The sequence below is a fragment of the Meleagris gallopavo genome, chromosome 7 (genome assembly GCF_000146605.3).
Source record: "Meleagris gallopavo isolate NT-WF06-2002-E0010 breed Aviagen turkey brand Nicholas breeding stock chromosome 7, Turkey_5.1, whole genome shotgun sequence".
NCBI classification, from domain to species: domain Eukaryota; kingdom Metazoa; phylum Chordata; class Aves; order Galliformes; family Phasianidae; genus Meleagris; species Meleagris gallopavo.
Window position 1 is genome coordinate 35,230,222 of NC_015017.2, and position 26,370 is coordinate 35,256,591.

The following is a 26,370-nucleotide window of genomic DNA, read 5'->3' on the forward strand; positions in this document are numbered from 1 at the left end:
TCCTCATACAAACGCTAATTAAGTTGTTGTTTTGTTTTGTTTTTTTTAAATCAAAAAGAATTTTCATGTTTATACCACAACTTAAGTATATTGTTTTCCAAAAGACATCGCTCAGAGAAAGGTATAGAAGTAACATGACATAAACATGGCAAAAGAGGTGGAGTTATTTGTCAAATAGTAGCAGTCTTAGGAGACAGGAAAAAATACTACCAGTTTGTATGAATAATACACTGAAGATTCAAGATGTAAAGATGAACTTATTTGATAAAGAAACTCGTCATTTGATTTGTTCATTGCTTTGAATGCCAATTTTGAGAAAATAAAGGAAGAGTTAAAGCTCAAAAGATAAAAAAAAGTGTTGCACAACAATTCCTTTTCCATTCCAACAGAATGGAAATTGAATTCAGGCAGCTTTAGGCTAAGAAGAAATTATTTAAGTTACTACTACTGCCTTTTTCCTGTTGGTCTTTAGTTGCTTGGAGGTATTTGCATAAAAATATCATGTATGCAAAAGATGAACGCTGTTACTGGTGGCCAGGGATATTATTTCTAGCCACAAAACAAAACTGATTCGAGACTGTGCAGCCAATTTAATTAGGGTTTGATTCTGTTGTTAAAATCAATGAGATCCCAGAACACTTCAGTCTTAACTAATGTCTAATGTTACAGATGGAAAGAAATAATAATTGCAATGATAATTATAACAACATCAATGACACCAAAGTAAGATTTTATTAGATTAAGTGGGACTTGAGCTTACAGCCTAAGGAGCACTCAGACCTCAGAGAAATGTTGTAGTGCCCTTGGTATAAGCCATAACAGTGGTTTCAATGTTGAAATTATCCATGCTTGCAAGATCATTGATTTAGGTATGCCTGTGCACACTGCATTAACATCTCTGTGAGAAAAAGTATCAGTAAAATTGAGAAAATAGAATACTAAATGCACTGCACATTGAGTGTCTTCCAATTTGCTTTATCACACACGTGTGAGGGGAATTAATCAGATGTGTCAGGGTTACAGCGATAAGAAAATCCCTCTGTTTTCTTTTTTCATTTCAGTTACTGATTCCTGTAACTTAAGGTAACATAAAAATGTAAAAAAAGAGAACTGAGAAAAAAGCATCTTTTCCAACAGATCTTTGTACTTATCACAGAGGATAGCAGGAAACAAGGACAGTAATTTACTTTTACCGAAACAGGGAAACATTGCCATTTATTTTAGTAAAAGTTTCACCTGTATTAGGTCTTGGGTTTTGTTATTGTTTTTGTTGTTTAATTACTGAATTGCTGATGTATTTAGTTTTCTAACAGCTGCATTGTCGCTTAGAAAGTTCTCCTCATTTCTTCAGTCTTGCTGAACTCTGCCACTGGGGCTAGCTTGGAAAATTCCCAAGTCCTTTTCATTCTGCACTTCAGGTGGATGCCCTGTTTGCCCTTGCTGAATCCTTGGAGGCCTCCCTTATTTTCCATTCTCCCCAGTGGAATCACTAGATAGTAAAACACATGATTCTAAAATTTCTTCTTTCTTCTGTGGAAACTGAGAACTGACAATTTAACAGATTTCCTTTATAGAAGTACAGGGTTTTTTTTCTGAAAAAATATGAATTGTGCTCATTATTTTTCTTTGAAGATGTGTGTATTCTTGGGGCAGAATTTTAATATTTGTCAGAATGCAGTTGTCTAGCAACTATATACCTATTGCTACTGCCAGGAATTTAAGAAAGAATTAAGGCTATTTAAATTTGGTGTGTGGTGGTGAAAGAGGAGAGATGTAGGAGGTCAACACATGTGCATGATGCACATGGGGCATCTCGCAGTTTGACATTTGGCCGATTGTGGCTGCTTCAGTTCTCCTCACCCATGTCTGAGCAATTGGGCTCACATCTGCAGCTCTAACTCCTGCGGAAATTGTGTTATCACTACTGGGGCAGGAAAGTTGCTCTGCATAAGCAGAAGAGACCATCAGCTTTTATTTCCTCTAGTTAACCTAGTCTTGGACTGATTGAAATGAAAGCGTCCTGACAAATATCTGTTTGAAGACTTTTAATTTGCTTTTATGGTCTTGCCCTGAGGGTAAGTATGATGAGAACAATGGCAAGCCCAAAAGCCCAGGGCTAATGCTGCCTCCACATTGACTGGGCAGAGGGGAGCAAACTGATGCTGAGCTCTCTACACTCCAGCCAACTACCTTTAATCACAAGGCTGCAGCATGAAAGCTGGAAACACCGCAGCATGAGTTATGACCCTGGACAATAACAAATAAACCAGAAGTTTCCCATAAATTTAGTTCAAACTGCATTTTTCAGAAAATAGTTTGTGTCCAAGAAGACAAAAAGGTTTATCACATTCAAAACTAAGCCTACTTACTGTCCTCTGTATCTCACTTTCTGGTAGAATCATAGAATGGCCTGGTTTGAAAAGGACCATAATGATCATCTAGTTGCAATTCCCCTGCTATGCCTTTTTAACAAATTACGAAACTGAGTTTTCTTTGCAATTCCTTTTCTAAAACAAACCAATTAAAAGGTATTATACAACTATAGCTCTCTAACGGATTTCATAGCAAAAGAAAAGGAATAGGAAATAATCCCCAATCTTGGGATTGGCTAGATTCCTCTGAGGTAACTTCTTCAACCCTATTCATCTCAGCTGACCAATTCAGGCTATTAGTCTGATACTGGCTACCAACATTTAACAAGCTTCTCTGCATCAACAAAATTATCTCTTTTTAGCAAAATACACAGATCTCAAAACATTCCAGCCATAGCATGAAAGCAAAGATACAAATACAGGTGTCAATGCAATGAGGCAATATCCAAAGCTGCTGTAAACCAAGCCTACATCAGTGTCTTTGAACAAGGACATCAACGTTGTATAGCCAACAAGCGACACTAAATGTACAAGAGAGGCTCTAAACTATTGCTCAGCACCATAGGCATTACAATATCAAAAGAAATTTTGAGTGGCACTGAACAATGTTCAAGAGCACTTAGCTCTTAAAATAGACAACCCAGTCTGTTAGTTTAAAGCTCCTGCAAACAACCAAGCAGACCCACTAATACTTGGCATCAAAACAATACTGCAAATGGTTTGAGAGTTGACTGCTTTCCCCTCTTCCATTGCTTCTTCCAATATACAATCACTGTGCAAAACATCAGTGCTCAGCATAGCCTTGAAATGAGTCATAGAATATTTTGAGTTGGAAGGGACAATTAAGGACCACCTGGTCCAACCCCCCACTGCATCAACAGAGACACCTACACCTCGATGAGGGTGCTCAGCACCTGGTCCAGCCTGACCTGATGGGGCATCCACCACCTCTCTGGGCAACCTGTTCAAGTGGATAAATAATGGCCTGTGAACCTAACCATAAATGCTTGTTTAATACACATAATGATGAATTAGCACTCCCAGAGATTAAAAGACTTTCAAAGAAAAGACAATGCCAAGTGCATTGGTAAATTTGCTGTGAAGACATCTATTCACTTTGAAAATAGCTTCATCTTGCTTCTTTCACACAGAAAGCTCAAGAAGACTGGGAATAGATGCAGGTGCAATAGGGTCAAGAAAATGCAACACAACTGCTGTTCAACCACGCTGCACACAGAGCAAAATGCATCACAAGGTGCATACCAGGACATGCAAAAGGACACTCCAGTATGTTCAAAAGAATCCAGGTATGTGCTCTCACCAAATCCCAACTCCTAGAGCATGAAAAATGGCAACAAGGTACTTATGATACGTTCCAGAAATGACTGCGAGAGAGACAGCAGAAATTAGAAATAGCTTCACTCTACACTACAAGCCTTCAGCTTTTAAGCTAAACCTGCCACACCATGCAGAATAATGTGAAGTAACTCTCCATAACAACTAAGCAGTCTTAGAAGGATCATTCCTTAGTGCCAAACAAGAAATCTGATAGTGTAGGACAATAAAATAACTGTTTCCTACATGCTTAATACAAATTGAAAAGCGTTTTACTGTCCTGAAGTTTCTTAGTCATTCTTACACCCCTGAAATTTATATGTAGAAAAAAAAGCAAGAAAACAGTAGAAAAACAGGAAAGCTACAAATCTGCCTAAGGCTATTTCAGTAATTTATTCACCTTTTGCCTACTTTGCAGTTCCTCTTGCAAACTTTCTAAATGTTCTAATCCTCTTTGCATATGAGGATGAAAAATGAGCAGGTGCTCTAGCTAATGTACCTTGTTTTGATAATTTGCATACTCAAATGTACTTCCAGAAATGTGAAAGATTTAAGTCAACAGCGAACAAAAGTGATCTCCCATGTTGTAGCACCAGCAACAGAGGTTCTGAACAGAATGCAAGATTGTTGACTTCTATCACATGCTGCTAAAAGTTAGCAACACTACACAGCTTGATACTGTGGGCAACATGCTACAACTCTACATAATTCTTTCAATGGTTGGTTTTTGGTTGTTTTTTTTTTGTTGTTGTTTTTGTTTTTTAGCATTTTGAAAGGATGTTTTTACTTTTTGTGCAGTGGGCTTCAATGATGATCCACAAAATTTACAGTACTAATAAATACAGTTTTATCCCTTCTAGCCTTTAGTTTTCAGTCCTCTTATCTTACCTTTAATCATGTGCTTCATTGACCATTTATTTGGTTAATTTCACTGAATTATTAAATTGAGCCACAGAATATTACACTTTTATCAGTGAGCTTAGAAAGATAGCTCATTATAGAACTTTAATAACTTTAAAATAGACTTTTGTTTTAGCCAGGAAATCCTATAAAAATGTTCTACAACATTTACCATAGATTGGATGGCAGACCTTGCTTTTAGGTAGTAATTGAAATATTTATTTTTTTTAAATAAAAATCATTGTGTTGTTACAATCACATACATATTCACTGCAATACGCAACAAAAAAAGCTTTAGATTGTGACACACGTATATAAAGCTCAAATGTGCTCCAGGATTTCAGCGTTTTCTTGTGTGCCACTTTTATGTCAGGCTACACTTAACTTAGCTACAGCCCAGAGAGCATTAATTCACTCCACTCCTAGAAGTGGTTGCAGAATTTCCAAGCTGCCCACTGGTGCTGCATGGAGAGGTCAATGATGGAGGGACACTGCAAGGGGGGAAAAGCACATGGGAGGATAAAGGATTCAGCAACACAAACATATGTAGAACATTTCCTTCACTCTCTCCCACTGCCCTCAGCAAAGCAGGAACTCTGCAATGAGACATAAGTTAAAAAGAATTTCCATCAGTACGTTCACCACGTGGTGGGAGTGGTACATGACTCAAACTATGAAGTCCCAGTCAAGTAAACTTGCACATTCACTCTCTTCACTGCTCCCTCAGACAGACTCCAAGGCTCTGATTACCATTTCTGTTTCTACTGCAGCAACTGAGCCTGCTGGAAAATCAGAGAGATAACCAGGGAAACAGATTTACTAAGGCAATCTGAGCAGTTTAATTCCTCCCTTTTAAGCAACTATTCATCATCTCTCAACTGGTTGATTCCCACAAGAGGTTCTTATCCAGGTGACCTAGAGCAACTGTCATGTTTCTAAACTTACTTATTAGTTGTCCTCAATCCCTAAACTGTAATTCACCTGTTATCCGTTGAAGTAGTCAGAATATTAGAATGTTCAAATACGTTTCATATAGCCATAAGATTTTGCTCTTAAAAGTATGTGGAAGTAATGATAACCATATAAACAGGCTCTAGCAAAATAGCAGATACAAATGCCTGTGTGTTTATTTTATTTTAAATCTTGTGTCATAGACATCACATTAACTGACTGTAACGAATAGCTATTAACAAAAAAACTCTGCCAGACATGGGATTAATAATCACTACTGCAGTTCACACTGACATTAAATATCCCAGACATTGTTAAATATGATGGAATGTGTTTCTCAAAAAAAAAAAATCTGTCTTAATCTTAGAGAGGATTATTTGGATTTGAGGTTTGCATTTAGTGTTTCCTACTCCTGAAAAGTGAGGGAGCTATCATTGTTTAATGCTGTTTTTTCTTCTCTGAAAACTCTCCAGATAGTGGAAAATAGAAGATACAACAACTTCAAATCATCTTCATAGAATAAAGGGGAAATTTACAATATGTAACAAAGCAAAAATCCCAAGAATAGTTCAAGTATATTACAGTAAGACCACACGGCTCAATGCAGCATAGTGGTGGTGGTGGTTCAGGACCTGAAGGCAACGTAACTACATTTTCTCAGAATTACACTTAAGGTAATTAAACTACCTCCCAGAAGGATTTACCAGTAAAGCTTAGTCAGAGCTTTACTGGGACTGATTTCAGCTCCAAAGAGGTGGGTTAACAAGCAGCTCAGAAATCCATGTATAGCAGTCCAAAGCACAGTGTGGACAAGCACAAGGTTTGGCAGATTTTGAGAAGCAGCAGCTCTGGGTGATTTCTGCTTCCAATGAACTCAGAGAAAGAAGATTTAAGTCAATGCAGACAAGTCTCAGTCTCCTGATCCTAACACTTCAGACCAGAAAAACAAGTTCCAGTGAAGAACCACTCCATACAAGCATCTTCTAGGAAGCAGAACTTGCTTCTAGCCAGAAATTTGTGTTGTTGATCAATTGCTTGGCAAACATGAAAGCATTTTTAGCAGGATCACATTCTGACAGCAATATTCTACAGTCTTTCCAGCATTTTATCACTACATGTATTTAGAGCAGCTTTGCATTGAACAGCATGTCATGATTTTGAGACTTCAAAGTTGTCTTTCGAGTTGTTGGCTTCATTTGGATTCTTCCTCTTTCCCCGCATGTTTGGGAAAGAGCAAATGCTCAGAATTACTCTTAACGCTGTTGGATATAGCAAACTTCCTACGTGCATCATGCCCAGTTCCTGCCAACTTATATATTACATTATGCAACATCCACAGGGAGGCAAGCACTGAATGACTTAAGTGCCCTGTCCACTAAGAGAGAACCTCTAATGTATTCTCAGCCAACGATGACAGCGATACTTTATCATCTACAGATATTATGGTTTGTTCCACAGGTTCTCGCAGGTTCATATTGCAAGGGCTTACCCCATACTGTTACCAATTCACACTGTTTTATTTTGAAGAAACTGGTAATTGTCAACCCCCACAAAAAAAAGATTCAGTATTTGAAAATAGTATTTTTTTTTTTTTTAGCAGCATGTAAACACATGAATCTGGTAAAGCATTAGAAAAATTTTCAGGGAGAAGAACTCATGCCTAAAACTCAACACATGCATAAAGACTGTCGGAATGACACGGAAAGTGTTCCAGCAGGGAGAGTTCATCTCTGCATCTGTTAATGCCACTCCGTGCCTCAGTCAGAACTCTCAATTTAGGGAAAGTTTTAGAGTGTAAAGACAGTCATTTTCAGAAGCGTTTTGAGAGCATCTCTGTTGTACAGTTTGGTTATAAAATGGCTTACAATCAATAGCATCTAAATCATGATCAGACACAATTGCACATCCAGTTTTAGCAAGAGTACGCAGCTCTTCACACGTGTATTCAATTAAATAATATATCCACACAGCTTAGTATTCATATCGAATAGTATGTTTGGCCACCCATCAAGATCAGTAATTCCATTATAGAAATTATGTGTCATTTTCACTCACACTATATTCTTTGCAAATTTATTCAGGTCATCTGTTTTAAGCTTACAAAAAATCTAAAAGATTTTTCCTCCAATTAAGTTAGCATTCATTACATGAATGCAGAGGATACCTGTGAAGGACTGTCAGAAGGACTTTAAAGCAACCAAATAAAATAAGAAATCTAACTGCATAGCCTGACTTTTTATACATACATATTAAGGGAAGCTTCATAAAAGTGAATTCATGAAAATGGCACAAATGAAAAAAAAAAAAAAAACAAGGTCCTTGGTACAGCTATTAAGAATGACTTTAGTACAACTACAACTTATGCCATTCACCATGAGCTGCTTGCACAAAGGACCCACCTGCTGAATGTCCCTTTACCCACTGGGACAAAGCACCCAACTTATCACATTCAGATCACCCATGTAACCCATGATTCCATTTTAAGTGGTGATGGGAAGATAAGAAAATGTTCTTTGTAATCTAGTGTAAAATTCTGAAAAGGTTACACTTCTAGTGTGTTTTCAATTTTTTAAAGCCATTCAATGTTTTCTTCTAATTGAGTAAATTCAATTAGATTCTGATCACTGGCAGTTTATTAAATCTTCTTGCTGTCGAATTGGAGAGCACGTTCCTTTGAACTGCAGTTAAAAGTAGACATGAACTTCAACAGCAGCTCTTTCAAGTAAAAGCACAAGCTAATAACACCAGGACAAAGTGCTTAGGAGAATGTGTCAATAAATCCAGTACACCATCCAGTTGGCACTGAGGGTTACCAAAGCAGTTTTTTAGTAAATTCTGCTACAGCCAGAGCAAGATAGACAGTGGCATCCTCAGCACAAAACGATGTGACATGGGCTCAATTATGCAGCAAACACTTTCAGAGGGATTTCTGGAAGTGTGTCCCACCTGTATACTGGGGCAACCAAGGCTACTTGGGCCAGGCAGCATGCTGGGGTGGGGAAGATAAACTATTTCAATCAGTGCAAAGAAGCTGGAAGACACCACTTGATGCAGAGCACCAACACACTGAGTCATTCCGTGACAGCACCATGAAAAAAAGGCTGGTACTGGAGGGCACTTGGCTGACAGTATTTTACTGCTATGGTATAGCAAAGCCCAAATTTCTGTTTGTTGCAGGTTTATCTCTAAGGCAACTGAATTAGGAAGTAAATTCCTGTGGTTCTTCCAATGTAGAGACAGGACAATTCTTACAGGAAGGACAATTCAGCCATGGACCTCCAGATATCAAACATACAGGAAAGCTGAGCTTCCTACTGCAGCCACTCCAGGTAACTTCTTCAAATCTGAAGAAATTAACTCAGGCTGCCGTGTATCACTGAATTACTAAGGTTGGAAAAGACCTTTAAGATCATATTTAGTCCATATGTCCACCTACCACCAATACTGCCCACAAACCATGCCACTCAGTGCAATATCTACCTTTTCCTTAAACACCCTCAAGGACAGTGACTCCACCACTTCCATAGGCAGCCTGTTCCAGTGCCTAATCACTCTTTCTGAGACAAAATTCTTCCTAATATGCAACCCATATGTACCCATAAGCATGCCCTAGTCAAATGGAGCTTTGGGTTTTTTGTTTTCTGCTGTTTGGAGTGAACCTTCTTCAGGGTTTCTAATCCCACAGCAGTCTTGTACCACATTTACAATCTAGAGATTCTTCTCAGAGGCTCTGTAAATCTGTGGCAGTTTGGCCTTTTCCACTTATCAGGATGTTATTTGTTATTTGCTCATTTGTTATTACAGTGCTTCTCAGTGAAATCACTCCTCATCCAAAGTTTAAAACCAAAACAAATAGACAAGTAAAGTAAAATACATATTTCTTGCTTGACCAATTGGCAAAAAAAAAAAAGATAAAGCAATGCATCTTTTTCCATTGCCAATTGGACTGAAGTAATAGAGTGACTTTCTCCTTACATTGCCCTTAGAGCTTCAAAATTGCATATCTCAAATGGAAAAGAGCAAAATAATGTATTTCTGGAGACAGATAATGAATTATACATTTGCAAAGGATAAATTCTACCAGTGTGAGAAATCCAGACACATCATCTCAATAATCATTTGTTATTATTAACAACTATTCATTTGTCACCTGTTTGTATATAGACAGACATCTCTCATTCTGATTTTTCCCCTCATCACTCTTTTTTTATTTCCCTCAGCCTGACACTCTCTAAAAAAACTTGTCTGAAACTATTAACATTACCTGCAGGTCCTGGCCATATTACCAGAGCTAGCCCTGCAACTTTGACCTTCTGACAGCAAACACAGCTGTGTCTCCAGGAACATCAACACTTTTTTTTGTAAGTTCTCAACATCTTCTCTCTTATAACAGTAAAAATACAGATTCAAGTATTGATGTAATGTGAAGAATATATTTATTTATTTATTTTGTACATGCTAGCTTTAGAAACAGTGCCACAATTATCAATATATTAATAAACTGCAAACTATTTAAAATATATTTATTATTTTAATAAATCATAGCAGAGTAAAATGAATTTTAAGCAAACTAAATCAAAAAAGTTTGCACAACCTTTTCAGAAGCCTTAGAATAAGCACATCAACTGTGTAAGTAATGATAAGCCACTAGGAAACTACACCTGAGAAGCACAATCACAAAGCTGTACCTTTAGGGCTATTAAAGACAAGCACTAGGAAGCCACATCTAGAAAGCATTATCAGGAAATTATCTTAATTAAGAAAATACAAGAGTCTTAATGGGAGGCCAATGAGACATAGGAAAAGGGGTCAAACACCCTAAGCACAGGGGTGCAATACTCTAGAAACTGTCCATCACAGCTTAAGCAGACAGATCTCTGTACTGTGGGCAATTAGCCCTACTAGTTTTGTGGTTAGCAGTGCTTGGGAATCAGAATTAGAGAACTGGTCTCTGATATCCTGTAGTGCTACACATCATCACATTGCCTTACCATTGGTGAAGGGAAGCCCTACCAAAGCCTGTTTGTAGCCCATTATCTTGTCCTTGTGGCAAGGTGGTTTGGATGCAGAAGTATTTGTGTGGGGGGGGAGGGGCATAAAGGAAAATGACAGCTCATTCCTCACTGAATCAAGTCTACTTTGTTCTTGCTTTCCCAGACTGTATTTCTATTAGATTACAAGCTAGCTTCTCAAATTTTGTGGTTTTCCTCCCCTGAAAGTAACCAGTATACTAAAATCATTATTTCTGATGTCTGAAAGACTTCTGCTCTTGTAAGGCAGCCTTTGGGAAACGCTAATTTCTAGCACAAATTTTCACAGGAAGAGTTTCACCACTGAAAGGGTCTTTCAAGGCATGATATTAAATCTAAATCTCTAGAACATTTACTTCATGCTTATAACTTTACTACTCACATATTTTAGTCACAGAGCAGACAAAATTGACTTTTCAGCATCACTCAGGGTAGAAGGCTGATTCCCAATCACCAGACAGCACTTTCACCTTTAGACCATACTTCACTTCCTCTCTATGGCAGTTAATAAAAGTGACTGATGAGAAAACAAAATCCTTTCTCTCTGCTGACTTAAACTGATGCAGAGCATGCAGCATCTTCATCATGCAGCATCCCTGCTGTGCTCATGCTTATAAAATCCCGTGGCCTGTGTGATGCATACTTTTGTTAACGACTTATATTAAATCCGCCCCATCACTTCAAAGGTCCTTCTCACAGTCTATCCACATGGTGGACCTGCAGTGTTGAAGATGTGAATTCTTAAAATTCTCTAATATTTCATATCCAGATTACATGCTGAGTAGGTAGCAGTTAACATTCTAAATAGAGCACATAAATTTAGCTAGATATTTACTATACATGCCAACAAGAATCAAAGTGGGGGGGGAGGAGGGGAAATCACTGCACAAGCGCCTAAAAATACATTCTAGAAAGTATGAAACCATACTTTAAATTCTCAGGCTATTTGTCATGGTAGCCATAGCTCAGTGAGTTCAGCCTCAGCCAGAATGTCTGGTGTTGCCCACATCTTTCCCAGGCCCTATGAGTTATAAGCTCTGTATGAAAGAACGTATGACTGGACAAAACAACAAATGCAGGAAGAATGGGACCTGCAGTCAATCAGAAATGCTACTCTGCAGTTTTCTTCCTTTTATTTCAACTGTAGCATAGAGCCATCTCAACACCAAGCTGCTCACAACACCATTCTGTAACACTGAAATGGAAGACAACATAACAGCTTCCACCATGCTGTTTTCTAGTTTTCAAATTTTTACATCAGAAATGTACATCAGGGAAGAAATGGTTTTGCTTAAAAGGTATAATTTGAACCATTTTCCCCATTTAGTCAGGCAACAGATTCACGCTAATGGCCTTAAGAGCTAAGTGCAACCTATACGTCTGCAAGCTTATTGTCCATGTTATAAAAGGGAAAATTATTGGTTTAACAGCTATAAAGTTATTACTTAACAACATAATAATTTCAGGAAAAAGCATCTGCTATGTGTTTTCAAAAATAATCTTTATGTAGATAGGGATTAATGCACTTTCTATTCTGAAAACATTTTTACAAATACTTTATATTTACTACATGTTAAATGTGCCTGTGTATTTTAAATAACTTCCTGTCTGTGGTGTTAAAATACATTGCTGCTTACAAGTCACAGTTTAAGCAGCAGTTTAAGTTAGAACAGCATTACAGAAGGATTACTTTGGCTTCCACTTACACATTACAGCTGTATCCTAGAATTACATCAGCGATGCAAACAGGAGCTGAGACTCATCCTTCCAGTGGTTTTAATTTGAATTTAAGGAAGGCCTATAAACTTTTAATTCGAACTGTCCCTATTTAACTAGCACTATTAGTAGTTCTCTATTTCTGCTTTTATAAAGCCTTTTACAGGCACTGAGGAAGACATTTCATAAGAAGAAATTGATGACATAACCAGTTCTTTGTTTTGCAGAGGTCAATTAGTTATCTTAAATTCTCCAAGAAAAAATATCTTTCTCATCTATGTTCCACTTCTAAATAGGAAGAATAGCTAATACACTCTTGAGTATCAATCCTAAGTGGAAAAACTTCACATTATTTATAGCTAGTTCTATTTTACTGTTAAAAAAAAAAACAACTGAAGCAAATCGCACTCAGGCTTAATATTGAATATAGGCTAACTCAAAGAACTGGAATTTATTCCACACCACCATGATGATGCTATTTACTGCTGGTGGTATGGATTACAATAAAGTGTCTTGAAAGAGAAGAAAGGAGAAAACTAGTAAGAGGTGGGAGGAAACCAGACTACAACAAAACCAGGAAATTCTGCTCATAACTGAAGAACAACAGAGCAAAGCTGAATGAAGTGAAGCCATCCCCTTACCATCAAAACATAGCTGCCTTATCAGTCATCTTAGTAGTCCTTCAAACTAGACTAAGGTGTCAAAGCACAAGTATGCAGACTTCAGAGACACGGACTGGATTTCTCATTATTCTTTTCAATTGCTGGTCACCGTCAATATAGGAAATTGGAAATCTGACTGTCTGATAATTCAAATCAATATAAGCAAACACCGATGCCACCTTCCACTATTACAAAACATAACAGAAGCTGAACAGGATGCTAAGGCAACATGGTCAGTTTCCATGGACAAGACTAATCTGGAGCACTTCAGTCTTACTCCTTTCCAGGTAAGGCAAAAGGCCACAACTGTCTTCCATCACACCCCTATTAGAAGTACAGCTACTCCAAGTGCATTACACTTCTAAGGAGCCAATATTTTCTTTCATAGTCAACACTGCTGAAGTAATAGTTTGAAAGTACAGATCAGAAATACGTTAGTCTGACACACTAAAGATGGCATATCAAAGTGCTTCCATAAATGAAAAATGAGGCAAAACCACTAAGGCTTTCTTGAAACACAAATCGTCTTATATGTATTCACTCACCCACATGTAGACAGTGCTACAGAAATCTGCCTTAATCTCTACTTGTAATTTAATAATAAACTACATGATAATATATATAAGTAATAAATTTACATTTGGAAACTACCTTGAAAAAAGCATCATAATACTGATATGAAATCTACTCTGAGCGTCTTACTGTGTGTTTCCATTGAAGGAAAACTTCAGTCTTAGACTTAAGAAATTAAATTTTAAAAAAGCATTATTGAAAAAAATAGAAGCTTTGATCTTACTTCACATTTACCCAAGAACTGTCTTTGATGTTTCATTTCTTATAACACTGTGAAAGCACAGAACCACCTAACATCATAAAAGTGGATTACTATGGGGTGACAAAACCATTTCATTTTTACAGGTCTTATTTCCCTGTAAGGATTGTGTTGCTAACACACACACACACACACACACACGGAAATTACTTTTTTCTCCAAAACTCCAACTTTTCCATATAGTTGCGCAAAATGTAATTTGCAGTGACACATGAGAACTCAATACCTTCTGCTACATATTATAGCATCAAGTATTCAAGATTTGTTTGGCATGTTACCTACTTTTACAGTATTGTATTTTTGCTTTCAGATGAAAAGTTAAACTAAGAATACTAATCACAGAATGGTTTGGGTTGGAAGGGACCCTTAAGACCATCTATTTCCAACCCCCTGTTATAGGCAGGGACACCTCATTCTAGACCAGGTTGCTCACACCCCATCCAGCCTGGCCTTGAATGCTTCTAGGGAGGGGGCATCCACAACCTCGCTGGGCAACCTGTTCCAGTGTGTCACCACCCTCAGCAAGTACAGAATTTATTTCTAACATCTACTCTAAATCTACCCTCTTCCAGTTTAAAACTGTTTCCCCTTGTCCTGTCATTACATGCCCTTATAAAAAGTTCCTCCCCAGCTATCCTGTAGGCCCTTCAGGTACTGAAAGGCCGCTATAACATCTCCTCAGAGCGCCTCTTCTCTAGACTGAAGAGCCTCAGCTCTCTCAGCCTGTCCTCACGGGGGGGAGGTGCTCCAGCCCCCTGATCATCTTCATGCCCTCCTCTGGACCTGCTCTAACAGCCATACTCAGAACATCTAAAATTAATAACCACCTAAATAAAAAAAATAAATAAATTGTTCAAATTGTGCTGCGCATCTCTCTCCTTATGAGTCTTATTTCCTTCTTTCTCTGTAAGACATTTACAATACATTCCACCTTTACAGCTATTAGTCTTGCCTTTGATACTGGCTCAGCAGACATCCTTTCCTTTTCCTGGGGGGATGGGACAGCACCAGCTTTCTGCTGCTACCTCTCCCCAGCACAGTGATGGTGGGAAGAGCCAGGGCTCATGACACTATGAGCACTTATGGGCAGAAAGCCATACTGTCACTGCTGGAAGATTGCTGCCCACTCTGGCCCTGGGCAGCAAGCCCACCAACACTCTAGCTGAGGAAAAACAGCTGTCATCCTGAAGCTGAGGAAACTAATAACATAAATTACAATAGATCTGTTTCAATAATGCATAAATTCCTGCACCTCTTCAGCTGTTCAGCCAGAGGCTAGCATGGAGTCTAATACTTTCACCCATACTCTTTCCATTTCAAATTAGATTCTGACTGGTCAGCCCAGTCCAATTACTGCAAGTTTTGCAATAGCCCTATTGTAATGACCTGCTACACTCAGAGTGAAATAAAATATGACACCACTTCTTTTTCCTCTCCAAGTACCACCTCAAAATGTCTCCCAAGATAAAAATTTTCAATTTGAGAACACAACTGTTTCACTTCTCTCCCAGCTCCATCACCGGTAATTCCTGCTTGCTCATGTTATATACAACACTGCTCCAAGTAAGTACAAGCTGTTGCTTTGAGCCAGCAAATAAAACAGTGCAAATTGACACATCTCACAATTTTATTTATAGCTTTTGCAGCTCCTTGACTTCATTTCTCAGAGTTATAACATTAAAATAATGAGCTGATAATGAATTGCAAGAAATGTGCAACTAGCATTGTTACACTGCACTTTGAACCCCCTATCCTTATGAAACCCTCAAGACTGGCCTTAATCTTCAAGTGCCTCCATGTGATTAATTAAATTACAAACTTTCTGACAGAAAAGCAGATATATTTTTCAGTATTCTTGTCTCTAAATAGCTTTCAAGTATTTGGGCAGCACACTGGTGTGGAATTTGAATGTGCTAAATTAGGTCATGCAACCAGAAAGACAGATATTGTTAATTCATTGCTTTTCTCAGCCTAGAGGCATTAAGTTCTGCAACAAGAGATCAAAGTCTAGTAACTCTGGTCATGGAGCACTAACTGCAGCTCTTCTGCACCAAGACATTCTCAACTCAAGCAGGCAAGTGCTTCGAAGCAGCTGAAATTTCCCAATGCTAAGATATACATGTATTCCCTTTCCTGCTGCTACAGCTCAAGCACCACTTCCCTATGGGCTCACTCCCTCTTCTCGAGTATCTCACAGAACATGCATCTCCATTGCTGCTCTTACTTCAGACAACCAAGCACCAGAGTTTGGGTACTTCGTGGAAGCAGTAATTCAGTTTTTCCAGCAACAGCAATAAAGCCCCCCAGTAGGAAAGACAACTATGGAAAATACAACTAATAAGCACAGGCTCCCTTAATGAACAAAAGAGGAACAAAGAATATTCAGAGTTCATGTTCCACTTCTTTACACTAAAGTAGTCAGGGGTTCAAGTCAAGGTTTAAAATAAGAATCCTCTGGAAACAAAGTAATAAAATAAAAATTCAGGTAATCAAATTACTCATCATTTGTGAGAACTTGGCCTTTAAAAAAAAAACAACTACATTTGAGCTATTATTCTTATCCTACTTCTTAATAAGACATTCTAGATAACTTCAATACAAGGATAAAGATGTTGCTCTTATCTATATTTATAGATGCATACCTTTACAGTACCCTACTTAACAAGCTTGAGGGTTCCACTCAGAACAGATATATATAAGATTTACCTGAATTATGCTCTCAGTCCTTTAATCATGCCAGAATAAATGGTAGCTTTCAATAAATTTGAAATTCACGATAACATCTTAAATATGTCAAGCTTCCAGGGACCGCAGAGACTGAAATATATGCTTTAATTTACTCTGAAATGCTATGTTTTCTAAATTTTGTTTGAGCAATTAATGCTACAGACATGAACATCTTTTTATCTGCTTTTTTTTTTTAATAGAATGATTAATTTGGGCTGGCTCGTCGCTACTGAAATTTATGCAGAATCAATATCATACTTATCCCATCGCACAGAGTTGTGCGGGCTGTTTGTACACCCTAGTGGAGAAAACTGGCCAGTGCACTCTTCCAAAGAAATCCTACAGAACAAACTGCTCTATTAATAAACAGAATATTACAATAAAAGCCATGGAAAGAAGCAAAATAAACACTTGGGCAGACCAGAAATATCAGGACTTGTGATGGATGAGTTGATATGAAATGAAGCCCAAACTCTGTGGAGTTCAAAAGAGCATGACTTGACATAGCAGAGTAATGAAGTCCACGAAGACAGTGACAAGAATTTACATTTGAAATACACATCTGTCACCTTTAAATCCCTCTTTTTCCTACATCTCCTACAAAGCACAGGATGGCGTGCTCCTACATACCAGCAGCAAGCATAGTATTTCCAATTAGATTACCAGTACAGCCTTTTTTTTGTTCATCATCTCATTGTGTTGCTACATTTCATTAAGAACTACAGAACATGAGAACTGCAAATTTAGGTAAAATTTAGCAGTATGTTCCATGAAAATGAACACAAGTCCCATGCAATTTATATTTTTACCAATTTCAATTAAAAGGAACTCCAAATAGTCATTCTGCATTTTCAGATTGATCTACAGACCTTTTTTTCTTTTTGTTAACTACAGAGGAAATACATAGCTTCAAGTGGAAAAAATCCTTCCTATCTTATCTGTCAAAACTCTGCAATGATAATTCTCCTGTTACACAACTCCACACAGAAAATAAGATGAATATTTTCTATAAGTTTCCAAATAATTTTCATTTTTAAACATATGCTCTTCTTGTCCTACTGTATATTTGAACCTTATGATATGCTTGATTTTACACAAACAAATCCTTATGTTAATGGATAATAGTTTCATCATAATTGTTATTATTTTTCTTTAATTCCATGTTCATTTTCATATGCTTTGCCATATTAACTTACTAGTACACGTAACTAAATTGAGAGTTCTTATTTTTCCTTTTTGGACAGATCAATTGTCAAATTTCAGCTTACTGGATCATCAAACTGTAAAGTAATAATTCCATTCTGATACTTCACAGTGCCCTGTGGCATCTATTCTTAAGAAACAGATTTAGCTAGAAAATCAGGCTTAATTTCTGTGCAGGGACATGGTACGTGTGATGCACGTTAGTCATTTTACCTTTACCCCCATCAACATGATTTGGATGATATGATTCTCAGCCAAATGTGGTGACAAATTCTCCACCTCCTATTGGAAGGAGCAGAGATTTGCTCCATCTGAAAGGCCACAGCACAGCTTAGCTTCACTGCTTACTACAGATGAGTAAAATCTGCAAAAACAATATGCGTGTACTCTTCCAGATGTACCATCTGCATATTCTGGATCAAACAACCCTAGAAGTAACAACAGAGCAACTCCTGTGAGCACTGCAAGGTTGCACAGCCAGTGCCTTCATCCACAAGAAACACTGGCTGTAAGGAAAGAGGCTCTTTGAAGAATGTGCAGTTCCTTTTGCATATCTCTAAGCCTATACTTAGTAATGGATAACTTTTATCTATATGATTAAGATGCTAATGGCTACCACTATATTTGGGTACCTTTTACAAATGGATAATTCTTTCCCTGCCAGACACGAATTAAAAACAGCTTTCTTAAATAATCACGTTTCTCAGCATTTCGTGTACTATTTTATTTCTTGTCATCAGTTTCTTTCACAACTTCATTCAGACAGGCACTTTTCCAAATCCATCCTATTCTTCACAGCTCACAAACAGCTGCCCTACCCCTGTTGGCCTTGATCCACAGTAATATGTTGAAAATTGAGATCCATTTTTCTTTCCAGACAGGGTGAATGGTTATCTGAAGTGAAAAGTTTCATTTCCCAGCATCTTTCATTGAAACTATCGCCCGATAATTATACTGAATGGAAAGTAACCATTCATCAAATCCATAATATATCAATTTATCATGGTGATTCTCTCCTTCATGTGAAACAGGAGGACAAAAAAGAATCAGTCAAACCAAACACTATCACATCATAAAGCTTAAAAAAACTAAACGGATAAAATGCATTTTCCTCACATGGCAGAATGATTGAGGTCCTATAAATGTTAAACTACCTTCTGTCGTTATATGAGATGATTTTAATCTCTCATCCTGACAATTCAAGCCAGCATAAATTTACTGACAATTTAAAAGTATTAAATGTTATTTGACTCCTTAGTGTGGGTAGCAAATAAGATTTTTCATTCCCATGCTACCACACTCACAATTTTGTTCAAGTAATATTTAAGAGGAAAAAACTTGCACTCCACAATCTGAATGGACCCCGTTAGCTGAAGATAAACATGCATATATTTACTTTAGCAATCTCAAACCCTCAGCAACTTCTGAAGAAGAAATTTTGACACAGGCAGATTGTGACAGGACAAGAGTAAATGGTTTTAAGCTAACAGAGGAGAGATTTAGGTCAGATGTTAGGAGGAAGTTGCTTTCTCAAAGAGGTTGTCCAGAAAAGTGGCGAGTGTCCCCATACCTAAAGGTACTTACAGGTTGGATAGGGTTTTGGGCAACCTGGCCTAATGGAAGGTGTTCCTGCCCATTGCAGGGGGATTGGAACTAGATGGTCTCTAAGGTCCTTTCATCACAAGCCATTCTATGATTTCTCCATACGAAATTATAAATTAATTGGTGGATTTGTCACTTCTGTCTGGACTAATGTTGCTCGATTCGTGTAACTGTATTTCAGCCTCGCTGAAAAATTAAAACATTTCCACCTGTCTTGATTCTCCATTTTTACCTACTGGAATGGCGTCCCCTGGGCAAAGTAAAGATATTCCATATTTTTGCCAAATTGTATTTTTTCTAGGTACTCAATTCTTTTTATGATCCTCCTTTTATTACTGTTCTGTCCTCATATGAAGAAGGTCACCACATCTAGCAACAATCTAGCATGCATGTACTTTGGCTTATATGCTTGTACTATACGCTTCTAGAAGCAATGTCTGAGGAAGACAGTGAGCATGAAGGGTCGAGGTATGTGGTCAAGCCACAGTAGAAGGCTGTCACATCTCCTAAACTTTGGTGCCAGATCTCCCTGTTCTATTCGTGCTGTGGAGATTGGAAATCCTTTTAGGTCCTTCAGATACTTTATTGAACTTTATCTATTATTTTAGATTTAAGCCTGATCCAGCTAACTCCTGTTTCCCTATGGGTATGTATTAACAGTCAGTGACAGTCCTTCAGCTAACACTTGTTGGCTTAGTAAGAAAACTACTGAGCAATTTAAAGAAACACGAGAGCAAACTGTATTCCCTTGGTACTCCATTAGAGACTCTACACAAAAGTAGGTTTCCTGCAGGAAGGATGCTAGGACCTGAACCTACCTTAAACACACTAGGATAGAGATTCCTGATTCTCTCATTAATTCTTTCAATCAAAACATGCATCTTCCCACGGCTTCTCCTCTCACCTCTCTCCTTCAGAAGGGGAAAGAATTTATATGTGACAAACACAGTATGAAACTACGGTAAAATTTCTTCCCAAACACCAGTTACTGAGCTACAGGAAAGCTTAAGAAATCAGAATTGATAAAAGGAACCATATTAGAAGTGCTTGCGTAGAATATTATAAAGGACTGGCATCAAATTCCTTCATTTCCAGAGCTTGGTTGTGCAGGTCTAATCCCTCAGTGTAATAAGCCAAATAATCAGATACTGATTTTTTGTAAAGTTAAAAATTAATGACAAGAATTCAACAATCTTTATTTTTGCCTAAAGCCTTTCTAGTCAATTTCTATGCTAAGTATTCCATAAATTATTACAATATATATTTGATAGTGGTGCAACTTGTAAAAGAAATGATTATATGAATAAATAATATAGTTCATTATATTAATACTTTCTAATAAAGGAGATACTGTGTTACATTAAATTTTTGCTGCAATAAAACCTTAAATTAATTTATCTATAAAGATACACGCACAAGCATCCTTACAAATAGCATCTGTATATATCAGCAAGTAATTACTCAACTGAGTGATCCATCAATTGCATAGAGACAGGAACGAAAGGATTCACAAAATGATGACAACATTTCCTTGTCCTGATCTTCTATCTCCTATATTCACCCACAGTCCCAACATCAATAGCGATGCAAAGAGTGAAAAATAAGCAGATGTCAAAAGGGTAAACTACAGTGAGAAAATCTACAGTAACACTGTAGCTTGAGCTAGCAGTACTTTTTTCATGGAATCCCCTCATTGTCTCTCACCAGGCTGGGGTTGCAGCACTGAGCAGGCAAGTCACTCCCAGGTGGCCCCAAAGGCGCACACAGGGCTGCTGATGAGTGCTCAATCCCACAGTCAATCTACAGTCATGGCCCACAAATGCTCTCCAGCTCTTCTTGCTGTGAAGACCACCATCATGTAGCCACAGCACTTTGGAAAGCACTGTTCTGGTTACCAGCACCAGTTACACCAGCACTTGCCCAGCTCTATATTCGTAAGTGCATCTTGACTCCTAAGCTCTGCCATTAAATCAGCATTCAGTCACCAAAAAGTGAAAAATAAAAAATAAAGAGCTATTTCTGAAAACAATACGAGATTTAAGCTTTGTACCCATCTTGCAGGGTAGGCACTGGAGATAAGATTGCTACTATCAGATATGCAACAACTAAATCAAAAGAGGCTAAACACTATCAACTCCAATTTACTATACATCTCTTTTTTTTAACCTAAGTCCTCTTCTTTGCCCTTTCTTTCAATTTCTGGTTGTCCCTCATATTTGCCATGCATTCCATGATTTACCCTCCCAGGAGTCCTTCATACACGAGGTAGGAAAGGTATTTACTGCAGCTTTTACATGGGTGAATTATATTTGTTTTTACTCTCAGCAATGCATATGTTGTCTTAAGATGTGATGCCTTAACAGTAGCTCCAGATTTATCAGGTGACAGAAGAGTAGAGTGATTCCAATTTTGACTTTGTTACACCAGCCCTTTGTGTCCTTTCAAAAACAGCTCCAACATTTTAACTCAGCATCAAAATTTCCTTTATCTATTCAATGCTGATAAACAACTGTTGTAAAAAGGCTTGTTTGGGATTTGTGCGAAAGTGGGATAGGAGGCTGACAGCTCCGACACGCTCCTGGCATCTCAAAAATACACTCTGGAGGTTGATTAAACCTGTGGTGCCAGTGGGGATCTCTCCCTCACTTCTCACCCTATGGCCACATTTGCTGTGACTGCATCTCAGTCCCCTGAAGAATCCCACCTTCCTCCTCACTGCCTGCTGACACTCAGTATGGAGCTTGTTAAACAGCCGAGAAGCCTTTCACTAATGGACATTTCAAGTAACAGCTTCTTATGAAGATGTAAAGTAGAAGAATATATTTTTACTTGTCAGGATTGCTTTGGAAAAGTGAAATGAGATTTGCATCAAGGGAGACATAGCTCCAAGATCTAGGCACAGTGACATCTCTGCCAGTTGGTAATATTTGCTTTTAATAGCAACAAAACTAAAAGTACCTAACAATTCCATGAAGACTTTTGCTAAGCAAAATCATTCGTTACATATTTCATTATATTTGCTTATTTATTAAAAGCAAATCATCAGTGTCTAAGCAATAGAGCAGCAAGATAAAATTCTCATTACTTCAAAAGAAGTCTAATGTCAACCTGATGTTCTTTTTCCACACTTAATGTATACATTTGAAGTCTAAAATAGCTCACTTTAGAACAAGACACCTAGAAGGAACAAAAGCGAACTATTTCTTCAACTTCTACTACTTACACTGAGCATTATGCATAGTCTAGGGCACAGCATGATCAGAAGGACATAAAACTATTTTGCAATATATCCTTAAAAACAAAAGAAGAGGATATAGGCATCTCAGTATAGTAGGTGCACACAGCCCATAAAGCAGTTGAGCTTTATGGATGCATTCCTTTACATTACTTTCTGCTGTGACAAACACAAGACATCGCTCCTATTTGCCTCTTAGCAGTAAGAGACACAGCAGAACCAACACTTCAAAACTGCAAATCCCTCCACTGCCTCTGGACAGAGTCCTCTTTCAGATTTGGATACAGGGAATGAAATGATTAGCATCTAGCTATATACACATAACTCTTCCAGAAAGAAAAATGTTACGTAAAAACTTAAAAATTTAATAGAGATTTATTGTAGCCCAGGCCCTCCCAGAGGACCCCAGAACTCTCCCATCCTCACTCAGGCCCAAAATACAGCTAAAGGATTGCCAGGTAACAGCACACAGGGCCACAGGCTTGCTGTGCACTGCAGGCTGCACAGCAGCAACTGACTCTGAAGATGGCAGATTTTTGAGACAATAAACTGAAAAGTTAGCTATTTATATGAAGGAAATGTGTCATTTCTATAAGACCATAATTGCCAATTTATAGTCAATATTTACTCATATTTTCAGTTCATTTACGGTTGTCACAGGCCATTAAAAATCTAAGTTATTGGTGTTTTAGCATTCTAGGGTAAGTGCTATAGATCAAAAATACATGTAAGTAAAAAATACTTCCACAGCTACCAGAATTCAAGTCCAAAGGATACTGCCTAAGATATGGTTCTCATTTTCCTAGATCAGGGAAGAACTGGATACACATACAGTTACTTTTGCTTAGAAAATGATGCTCTGGGAACACAAAGTACAGAGCTGCAGTGAGCTGCAGTGCCTTTAAATGAAAAATACCAAAAGTATGGCAACCTGAAGTCAAGCAAATGATATTGATTTGAAAGCACATTTGAGCGCACACTGCCTTGACTCAAAATGCTCCACTTATAGTCAATCAACCTTCTTGAACTGAGTGAAGCACAGGTTCCAGAGATTTACTGACCTGGAGCTTAAATAGCGACAAAATATAGAAAGGTGTGTCATTAGGGATGGAGGCATTCAAGCCACAAGAAGCATTACATCCCTGCAGAACACTTACTGGCTCTTAAGCATTACTGTACCAACAGCCTGTGGTTACCTTTCCAGCACTACTGCGAGAGATTTCATAATAATCTTGTGTTCTCCAGTAAGCTTTGTGTAAGACTTCTGCAGATTGTGTTTTGTTTTGATGGCTTCTTTTATTCTTCAGCAATCTGTTTGTATACATCTTTTTACCCTTTGCCAATTCCACTGTATTTCTATATGCCAGAGTTAAAGTAAGAACGTTGTTTTACTCTAGTTCCACAGGTTTATTTACACACATTTAAAAAGCAGAATTTAAACAGTCTGATTCATTTGCTTAGCTATTTCATTGAAAGTTTATTCCTCCATCCAAAACATTACATTTTTTTTCAGTCCTTTAATAATTACTTTGTTGATATTGAATATTCTCCTATGTAACTTATTTCCTCAATGTGTAAATATAACCTTGAGCAACCTACATGCTTTTGCTTTTGTGTGTGCGTATATGTGCATTCAGAAAAGTAACAAGAAGCATCTAAAATTACAAATGAAGATTTAATACTTCTGAAGTGGCAAACATTAACGATTCACACCTAAGGATAACCTCTGGGCTCAGTTTTCCAAGGGGAAGTTTATACTTCCTCCAATAGAATTATATCTACGTTTCTCTTGACAGAAGCACTGCTCACAACAGTTGCAGGCAGAACTGCCAATTTGCTCTGCTACAGCCCAGGCCGATGTAATGACTCCAATGCAAAATATTCTCCTAAGGATGTGCTTCATTCACGTACATGCTGTACTGCAGAGTGTTCCAAACTGATGTTGTGAACCCGCTGGTCTACTGATATCACAGGATAGGATCACAGAATCCTTATAGTTGGAAGGGACCTCTAAAGATCATCTAGTCCAACTCCCCTGCAATGAACAGGAATACCACAGCTAGATGAGGTTGCCCAGAGCCTGATGCAGCTTCACCTTGACAGTCTCCAGGGACAGGGCATCAACCACAACACTAAGTAATCTGTTCCAGTGCCTCAGCACCCTCGCTATAAAAGATTTTTTTCCTTATATTTAACCTAAATCTACCATCTTTGAGCTTGAATGATCTTGATATGATTAGAAACCTTTTGGATATCACGAATACCAAGCATTCTTCCAACCTGCCATGGAATAAATTGGCATGATGTAGGCTTGCCACATTTCTCTGTAGCAGATCCCAACTAAAAGATTTTCATGCTGCTAATGCCAATCCAAGCTGATTCATCTGCAGCAGTGAAATTTTCAACCTGAGCGTGATCACCATTAGAAGCAAATTTCATTCAAATCTGGTAAAGAGTAATATAACTGCAGCCAAGGTTTGCTTTTCATTCAGGAACCTTGCAGTCACAAAAAACATTTGTATAAGCTCTAATTAGACAATACTGTGCAAGTCAATCTACTCATGGAGTAACTTTTAGGGTTAACTGTGTTAACCCACAGATTTTAGCCTTATGATTACATACTACATTGCTTAATTAACCGAGATATAACAAATCTAGTATGGGTTCAGTTTTCAACACTCCAACAATTCTTTGCAGCTAAAATACTTACTAATGCATTTTCATAAAATGCAAAATAAACAAGTAAATAAATAAATAAATCTCTAACTGTAATCTGACTTCCCAATATCAATAAGACTGTCACTGGAACACTGTTTTCCAAGAGACTCACCCCGCATTTTAACAAGCTTAAAAGTTTCACACAACTTCTTTCTTTTAAATATTTATGTTAAGTAGAAACTTTTTTTCCAGTAGAATGGATTTAACTACAACAATAAAGATACAGCACATACCTGAGTCACTCACTGACTGAGTTTGCCGGAGCCAAACGCTCTCAAAAGACAACGAATCAGTCACTGTGAATCAAATCAAGGCAGTTTGTCCTACTGTAGGAAATACGTTTTATTATATTCAGAGTATCAGATTTCATGCACCTTTTACATATGATTAGTTTAACTGTGCTTTTATCTAATAGAATGCATATGCCATAATTGATTTGAACACAGAAACATTATATAGAAATCAAAATAATGTGTAGAGAGGTGGTGTGATTGAATTCTTCATTCAATATGCAGAAAAAGAATCTCTATTTGAAACTAAACTCAAATTCACAATGCGTAAAATATAGCTATTTATTACTGTTGTGTTATTTGTCACTTTTACAGAATTCACCACATTTTCCAGGCTATAAAATATCCTAAAATTATGCAGCAGTGATATATGTTATCATTATTTTTTCTTTGCCAATGTTTGAATTTTACTCAGCAGCACAAAACAGGGCTGATTTATAAACTGAATAAATAACAGCATCCTTCAACAGTGTATCTATGGAAGCTTCATTTACTTCATGATTCTACACACTATATTCAGAAAATCTCACTGCACCAATCAGGTAAAAGTAACTGCAAAGACTGCTCAGAGAAGAACTTGTAAGCAAACATTTCTACAGTACCACTGCTATCAGGAACTGGCAACCAAATTTCATCTACAGATTCTCATTCAGAAGGCAAAAATATACTTTATTAAAGAAACAAACTCTGCAGAGTCACCACAATCTATATAACAGCATACTTTGCCCCCTATACAGATGTCCTAACAAAGACCTAAACACCTAGCATATGTTTATGGGCCTCACTGCAATTCTTTG